The sequence below is a fragment of the Staurois parvus genome, unplaced genomic scaffold (genome assembly GCF_062004578.1).
Source record: "Staurois parvus isolate SC_StPar_1 unplaced genomic scaffold, SC_StPar_1.0 ptg000017l, whole genome shotgun sequence".
Classification (NCBI taxonomy): Eukaryota; Metazoa; Chordata; class Amphibia; order Anura; family Ranidae; genus Staurois; species Staurois parvus.
In genome coordinates, this window is record NW_028317813.1 from 13,986,665 (window position 1) to 13,995,169 (window position 8,505).

Below are 8,505 nucleotides of genomic sequence, written 5' to 3' on the forward strand. Positions count from 1 at the left end.
GTATGAAAAAGTATCCTGTTCTCCTTGTATTGCGTCCTTTGTACGAAATCCCTGGTGTTGCTGCCAGTCCCTCTACTTTATTATTAAAAACCTGACCACATTAGGCATGAGAGCTATTCACTGACACGCACCCCCCCCCCCCCCCCCCCCAACACATCTATTCACTGGGAGGACCAGTGGGCTTCTGTCTCTCTTCCCCCAGCTCTCTAAGCTCCTCATACAGCTGAGAACAGAGTGTATGTGATCACAAAAAATAAATAAAATTATATATATATATATATATATATATATATATATATATATATATATATATATACTATAATATAAATATATATATATACACACTACATAATTATATATATATAATCATCCCCAAACTTTCCACTTCTTAATAGGCGGTTTAACAGTACTGACTGGCATATTCAAAGCTTTGGACATCTTTTTATGTCCTTTTCCATCTTTATAAAATTCCATTATCTTGTTACACAGAACTTTTGACAGTTCTTTTCTGATCCCCATGGCACAGTATCTAGCCTAGTCAGTGCTTCCACGTAAGAGCTAACAAACTCATTGACTATTTATACACGGACACCAATTGCAATTTAAAAAGCCACAGATGTGGGACATTAACCTCTAATTGAGATTTTAGCCCATGTGTGTCACCTTGTGTGTCTGTACCAAGGCCAAACATTACAGGGTATGTAAACTTTTCATCATGGCCATTTGGGTGATTTCTGTTATTATGATTTAAAAAGGAGCCAAACAACTATGTGATAATAAATGGCTTCATATGATCATCATCCATCAATAAAAGAGCATTTTTTGGCATGATCCGTCATATTTTCAACAACAATGCCAAAATTTCACAATTTCTGCCAGGGTATGCAAACTTTTGAGCACAACTGTATACTTTAAGATACCCACAAACACTAGATGACAGTCTTCTAAATATAATCATCCAAGCAAACATTCAGACTGGGTTCACATATATGCAGTGCGGTATATCGCATGTAATTCGCACAGGAACCGCACTCTTGTGCAAATCACATGCGATTTGTGTGTGGTGCAATTGGAGCCATAGATTTTTTTTTTATGGCTCTAATCGCACCGCACCCCCCTTCCCCCTCCAAAAAAGGTGCGGGGCCCTTTTTTAGGTCCGCGCTAGAATCGGATCGCATGGGTATTCACACCTATGCAATCCATTTCTGCACATCGCACCGCGTTTTGCGGGCTACTTTCTGGGTGCGGTTCTGATGAGGTGCGGAATTCACACAGAAAACGCTGTGAATTCCGCACCGCATCAGTGTGAAGCAGGGCTCAAGGTGTACAAAACACTATTGCAGATTTGAAAAAGCCTGAGTGAAAAAGCAGAGAAAGACACTTTGGGGTTGATTTACTAAAACTGAAGAGTGCAAAATCTGGTGTAGCTGTGCATGGTAACTAATCAGCGTCTAACCAGCTTAATTAAATTTTTACAATAAAATCTGGAAGCCGATTGGTTTCTATGCAGACATGCATCAAATTTTGCACCATGCAATATTAGTAAATAACTCCCCTTGAGACTGGCTGACATGGCCAACTTGCATAACAATTGCCTTGCCGCTATGTAAACAAGCTTGGAGGGCAATAGAAAATGAATTAAGATTCCAATGAATGCTTCAAGGAAGTTAATGTTTCTACAGCTGATCTATATCTTTAAACTAACAGAAAGCAACCGAACAGCAGATAATCTTGTGATCCTCCTAGAATAAAAATAGCTATACTGTAATTTCTGAGGTCAAACGAGCCTTCATTAAAATATAGTTGGAATTTCAAAAAGACCATTCACACCAGTGTGCAGAGACATCAGATTTCCTGCACACGTTCTGCAAGGGCACAACGAAATCAATTGTTCTCTACGTGCCCTGTTCACACCACAACACTGGTATCACATGCGGATTTTTTTCTGCGCAGCAATCTGCAAGGTGTATAAAACTCACTTCAGTGAGCATGAAAACTGAACCAAACTGAAGTCTCAAACATACATCACTAACCCCAGGTAGCGGGACAAAGGTGGTGCTGCGCTAATCCTATATAAAGTAAAGACAAACTACAGAACACTAATCAGAAAAGAAGAATGAAAATGAAAACAAATGAAAAAGGCTGTGACCACAGATCTGTGGTCATAAATGAAATATCAACATATATACAATACAAATAAACGCACCCAACTAGAAAAAGGTGGGCACACAAAGGGGAAAAAAGTGCTGTACTACTCCTGTTCAAATGGTGAGCAAATCCAAGACATGAGAGAAAATACACAAGTGAATATTGAAAACATATAAATATGAGAGTGAGAATGTAACAGCAAAAGCGTGATCATAAATGAAATAGGACCATCCAATAACACATGAAACAAAAAAAACCCCAATGTGATGGGTAATTTCGTGAGTGTATCAAGAGAAAAAAAATATATATAGAAGAAAAAAAAAATGCATGTGAAAAGACATATACAAAAGCATGAACAATACGTGACGGATAGTGCCAAAAAAAATTAAAAAAGTGAACAAAATGGTGTAATGTCCAAAATAACTTTGTGCAAAATCCAATGGTATAACTCCGTGTAAGACCTGATTGGTGACAGGTACGGTGATCAATATAATAAATGTATCCACCACCGGCTAAAATGCCTGCTCACCTCCATGCTGCGACCCCTAGGGGCCAACACACATCAGAAAGGTGCTCAGCAAAAAGGTCTACATACCGTTTTTGGGCCTTAGGTAGTAATCCAGGAACCGTTAACAACAGTGGTGGTTTCCCCCTTCCAGCAATGGTGGACCGGATAGCCTCTCATGCGCTCCCCATAAAGAGGTAACAAAAAAAAGGAGTTCCATAGTGTAGTAATTAGAACATTTTTTGAAGGCAAACGCCAAATGCCCACTTACAATGAATAAACAGGGTCTGCAGACCCAAAAGCTTCAAAATCAGCACAAAACACAGAGGGTGTACTTGCATGGGTGTAGCAAGATGGCTGCTGCCGTGCACGCCGGAACTGACGTCACCACACCTCTGTCCTACGTGTTACGTGACTTGCTCACGTTTCTTTTTTTTTTTTTGTTTCATGCTTTATCGGATGGTCATATTTCATTTATGATCACGCTTTTGCGGTTACGTTCTCACTCTCATATTTATATGTTTTCAATATTCACTTGTGTATTTTCCCATATGTCTTGGATTTGCTCACCATTTGAACAGGAGTAGTGCAGCACTCTTTTCCCTTTGTGTGTCCACCATTTTCTAGTTGGGTGCGTTTATTTGTGTTGTATATATGTTGATATTTCATTTATGACCACAGATCTGTGGACACATCCTTTTTCATGTTTTCATTCTTCTTTGCCGATTAGTGTTATGTAGTTTTTCTTTACTTTATATAGGATTAGCACAGCACCACCATTGTCCCGCTGTTTTCTCACTATTTGGTTATATAGTTGGGTGCTAGCAGCCGTTCCTGGTTTTGGGGTATAGATTTATTTGTGTTTCCTTTTGGGGTATAGTGGCAGCGCAGGAGGTTTTGGTTTTCTGTGTTCACTAACCCCAGGTAACCATTCGTTCTGTGAACCACAGCTGTTCTCTTCTGTCATTGCTTTGTACAGGTGCTGTCATATACACCTGTCACCCCAGCCACAAGAATCCACTTATTCTTGCTGCTAGAATCTGGTGTATGACATAATTGCTCATTAGGAGGACGCCTTTTACTTACCTTTCCAACTCTGCTGTGAAACTGCAGTTCCATGAAGTTCCTTCAGTGATGATCGCGCCTTGCTTTCTGTCAAAATTATGTGTGGAGTACATCCACAGAAAATCCTTGAATACAAACAGGTAGGAGCAGAGGGAAAGAGTCATCAAGTGAATTTCCTAGCACTGAATGTTCATATGCCTGGAGAAACTAATGAACATGCAACTTTCACACAGCTGCCCAGTCAACACTTCACCGAAAATAAAAAGGGAACTTCAGTCAAACAGCTGAATATGTAAGCTGAACCACCTAGAAGGCAAGTCATACACCACACCTAAGTCGCCCATACTTGCTGTGCCTTTGGCTGCATATAACAGAAGAACACATTTTAGAGGATGCATTTCTGAAGTCTATGGCACCGTGCAGCCTACTGCTTGCTCTTTAGAAATGAGGTTTTTCTTTAAGGCCAATTCACACTTATACGTAATAAATACACCTATTTTCAATGGCGATCTGAAGCACCACAACACACAGATGTAAATCATAATTTACGTTGTACAATAAGGTGCACTGCTAGTCCATTCAAAATTAAAAAGCCTCCAGGCACAAAAAAAAATAAAATAAATGAAACACCCCTGCAATACAGAGAAGGCCAACTGCAGGGGAATATTTTGTTGTTAAAGGCGCGTTCAGCCTACTTACCTTATTCCTCACCCTACAGGGTTCCTCCAGCCTTCTTTAAGCCCTGACCACAAGCTTGCCCCACGTACAATGTAGCATTAATAGCCTTGTGTTGTACATGATGGCACTGAGAGACTGCCCACATGCCAGAGATTTATGAAGAAGAGGACAGCAGTTCAGAGGTTAGAAAAAGTAATACTGCCTCTTGTTCTACCACTGCAAGGGCAGATTTTGACAAAATTCCAGAGTTGGGCTTTAACACATGATAACCAATGTATTCATAGTCTTAACAGGCCCTTCAAGTGGGCTTCAGCTCATAAAGTGAAGATCCATAACTGTAAATTGTACCTAAGCTGTACCCTGAAAAATAGCATTGGTAAAGGAGTGCTTAGGCACGCCTGTTCCTACAGCCCTATAGCTGTACATCTGCAGCTAGTCTCAGGAGATTTCAAGTGTGATTTGGTAATGTCACTATTGTGCTAATCACTGCTCTCTTTGCTGGAGACTATGACATAAAACAAGCAAAGCCCTACCTCTACCAAGATGGCAGACTGGCCTTGCCCTAAGGGTTAGTTCACCTTTTTCAGGAAAAAAAAATGAAAAGGTGAACACCCTTCCCACCTCCCGGTTCCAGATGTACTTACCTTTGTGGGTGATGAGCTGTCAATACCCAAGCAACTGATGCAACGTTCTGGGGATTTAAAAATCCCACATCTTCTAGCAAGGCTTTCAGGATGGAGCAGAGCAATTTTCTGTGCCGGAGCTGACCAATCAGAATTGCTCTGATCCTTTCTGGAAGCTCTGCAGAAGGAAAGGGGAGAAGAGCTGCTGCACCAACGGTGTTGGGATGGAGTGGTGTTAGCATGTTAATTCAACTTTTCATTTTTTTCTGAAAAGGTGAACTTACACTTTAAGGTGCTGGACTTTTATTCCATAGAGTGTTGTCAGTTTTGTTTTTGCCATCTGTCATATCTTAAAGAAGTTTGTCTTTTTTCCCCCCTAACTATACTTACCTAGGTGGATGCAGAATTGGTTCGATGCTGCATCTGTCCCGCCGACTCTAAGTGTGAGAACATGACCAGAGCAATCACATGACCACTGATTGCCGAGTACCCCCTCCCCCGCTGTGATCAGAAAGTGGTGACTGTCAGTCACCGCTGTCTGTGCAGCACCCCAACCCCTGCGGGGGGAGATCGCTGAGAAGCTGGCCCAGGTGCAGCTCAATACTCTGGGGTGGATCCTGACTTTAAAGTTAGGATCTTTCCCCACACCAGACCAGCTGAGTGGCATAAACTGACAGCTGGCTTTAGCCTCCTGTCAGATGAAAACAGGTCACAGGAGTGCAGAACAAGCTGCACTCCTGTGATCCACAGGAGTGCAGAACAAGCTGCACTCCTGTGATCCACAGCACAGCCAAAAGAGCTTTGGATGTACCTCTCCTTTAAGGAGATTTCCCTTCACTTCCTGTCCTATAGACGCAACACGAAGGAAAAAGGTCTCTTTCCAATTTGAATGAAATCCGCTTATAAATCACTGTCATGGAAGCAAGTTTCCTATTGGAAGATTTCCCCTCTATTCCTGTTCTGGTGGTAATTGAAAATTTTGGATTCACCCTGACTTCCATTTCTGGAGCGAATCTCCCTAACGTGGACACAGACAGTACTGAAAGCCTGACAGTGTTTCTGTTCTCCACGAACACCAAATCTAAAAAGATCACTTTGCTTTCAGTTTTACTTTAAACGCCAAGTTCACCTTTTACGTAAACGGCCTTTACAGGCGATCAGTGTACAGTTAATCATAAATGATGACCCTAGAATTACTGTTTTTGTTTTATATGGGTAAGTACAGGGGTGACTAGGGCGCTTTAATTTTTTTTTAGCTATCAGGGGCCAGTGACAGGTATTCTTTTTTAAAGTGGTTCTAAAGGCTTAAGGTTTTTTTTACCTTCATGCATAGAAAATCTTCTCTGTGCAGCATCCTTCCCTAATACTCGCCTAAGCCCCCTCTTGATCCATCGGCATGCACTGGAGTCTCAGCTATACTGAGACTCCTTCTCATTGGCTGAGACAGAAGCAGGAGCAATTGGCTTCCACTGCTGTCAATCACAGCCAGTAAGCCAATGAGAAGGGGGGGAGAAGCCACAGCTCCGTGTGTGAATGGAAACATGGAGCGGTGGGTGCCCACATAGCAGACTGCTTGCTGTGGGGGCACTCGACAGGAGGGAGGGGCCAGGAGAGCCTGAAGGGGACCCGAGAAGAGGCTGCTCTGTGCAAAACCACTGCACACAGCAGGTAAGTAAAGGCATGTTTGTTATTTTTTTTCCTTAAAAAAATATAATCCTTTAGAATCACTTTAGGGAGACACTGGAGGTCTATTAGACTTCCAATATCTTCTCCACTCAATTCAGCTAATCAAACACTGAGTGTGCTTGAATAGCTGCATCCTCAACTACACTAACCAAGGAATGATAGCTGTAACCCAAGAAGTTACATAACAACCATCAATCCAGGGTCAGTAGATGCAGGAAGGACGAGGGAATTTCCATTCCCAGAGTTCCTCCTGCTCTCATTGTGCAGGCCATTTCCAGCAATCCTGGGCTCCCCAGTGAGGGTAGGGGAGCTCAATTTTACAGCCCCATAAAGTGATCACTTTTATCAGAAAGCTGTTTGATGGCTGTTAAAGCCGATACAAAACTAATGGCTGCAGTAGCAGTTGTAAGCTTGCTTTAACCACTTGTCTACCAAGCCATTTATAAACATACTTGGCAGATGAGTGGTTAATGCAAATGTCATGCTTGTAGGTCTCTTCTGTCAATGCTCCCAATGTTTACATTCCTACATCCTTATTTCCAGGACCTGCCATTTGCTGGGCAATCGCCCCTTGCATCACAGATGAAGAGTGAGCATCCGAATTCTCTAGCCAAGCATGGGCAGTGCATGTCTCTATCCCCCATCACAGCAGTGGCAGAGCTCAGTGTGTCCTGGCAATAGTAGGAACATAAACAATGGGAAGATTTTGGCTAGGCTTTATGGGTGACAGAAAAAACCTACAGATATGGCATTTGCATTAAAGGGAGAGTTCTCCTTTTCATTGCAAACATTATGTTGGATATTCACTCTGGTTCTGGACTCCTAATCTGACAGCATGGGGCATCGAGGCCATTTTGTGCAGCAGGATCTGGATTTTTGACTGGGGTAGCTCTAGATCATGCATGAGAAACTATGTACTAGACAGATTGTTCCATGGATTGTTCTACAGAGGATGACAAGCTCTTCATAGCTCAGCTGTGGATAGAACAGGCAGAAAAGTACAATGATGGTGGTATGTACTAACATCTAGGAAGAAGCAATATCCACATCAGCATGTATGCACACAGGGTGTCAGATCGGCCCCCTGTACACACCGTTGGGGGTGGGTCTCCTCCAGGCGATGGGCACAGCACACACGGTGTACACACAGGACAACTCCAGGCTGTGAGCGCTGACAATGGGAGGACTCCAGACGTCACCATTACAGGCCTCACCCGGCATGACACAGGGCCCAGGCCGCGGCCACAGTCCGGGAGGGCTGTCAGCTGTCCGGGCTCAGTGTACGCTCACACAGGAGACACGTCTTCACACATTATTGTTGCACACCGTCACATTCATGGGGCTGACACCGGCAGAACACAGACCTCAAGCCGGCACGGTCAGCAGGCTGCGGCGGAGGAAAGGAGACTACGGGCGCTCTCCTTCCGGCGGAAATTACCTGCTAACGGAAGCCGCGGTCTCCCCCGCACTCGGTGCGCCTGGCCGGACGGTGTACGCTGGATTCCGGGGGCCTAGAGGACCTGCGCTGACATCACAATCATGTGATCGTACCCGGAGTGACGCAGCTCCGTCACGTGACTTGCGGGGCTGGGAAGAGTAGAGGGGGAGGGCGGGAGGTTTGAACGGAGATAGGGGGCGGGGTCAGATGAGGAGGTCAGCCAGTCCTCGCCTCTGAATGGAATGATCCAAGTGATCCTGACTGGGGGCGGGGTTATTTGGTGCATGATAGTTCCACAGCTGTGTGTCCTACAGTACTACAGCCAGGAAAGCAGGCCTTCCAACAAGTACTGCTTGGACCTG

General features: G+C 43.7%; 1 protein-coding gene across 2 annotated transcripts in view; it reads right to left on the reverse strand.

Moving 5' to 3' along the window:
• Positions 1-8,298, reverse strand: part of RAB5B (RAB5B, member RAS oncogene family) — a 78,363-nt gene extending 70,065 nt beyond the window's left edge. Inside the window, exon 1 of one of the 2 annotated variants that reach the window (XM_089680160.1) lies at positions 8,144-8,298. The gene's annotated coding sequence lies outside the window, so the exon portion shown is untranslated. Of the gene's footprint in view, positions 1-7,799; positions 7,924-8,143 lie in introns of those variants that run through there. The other variant, XM_089680164.1, reaches the window with a different exon arrangement.
• Positions 8,299-8,505: the final 207 nt, after the last annotated feature.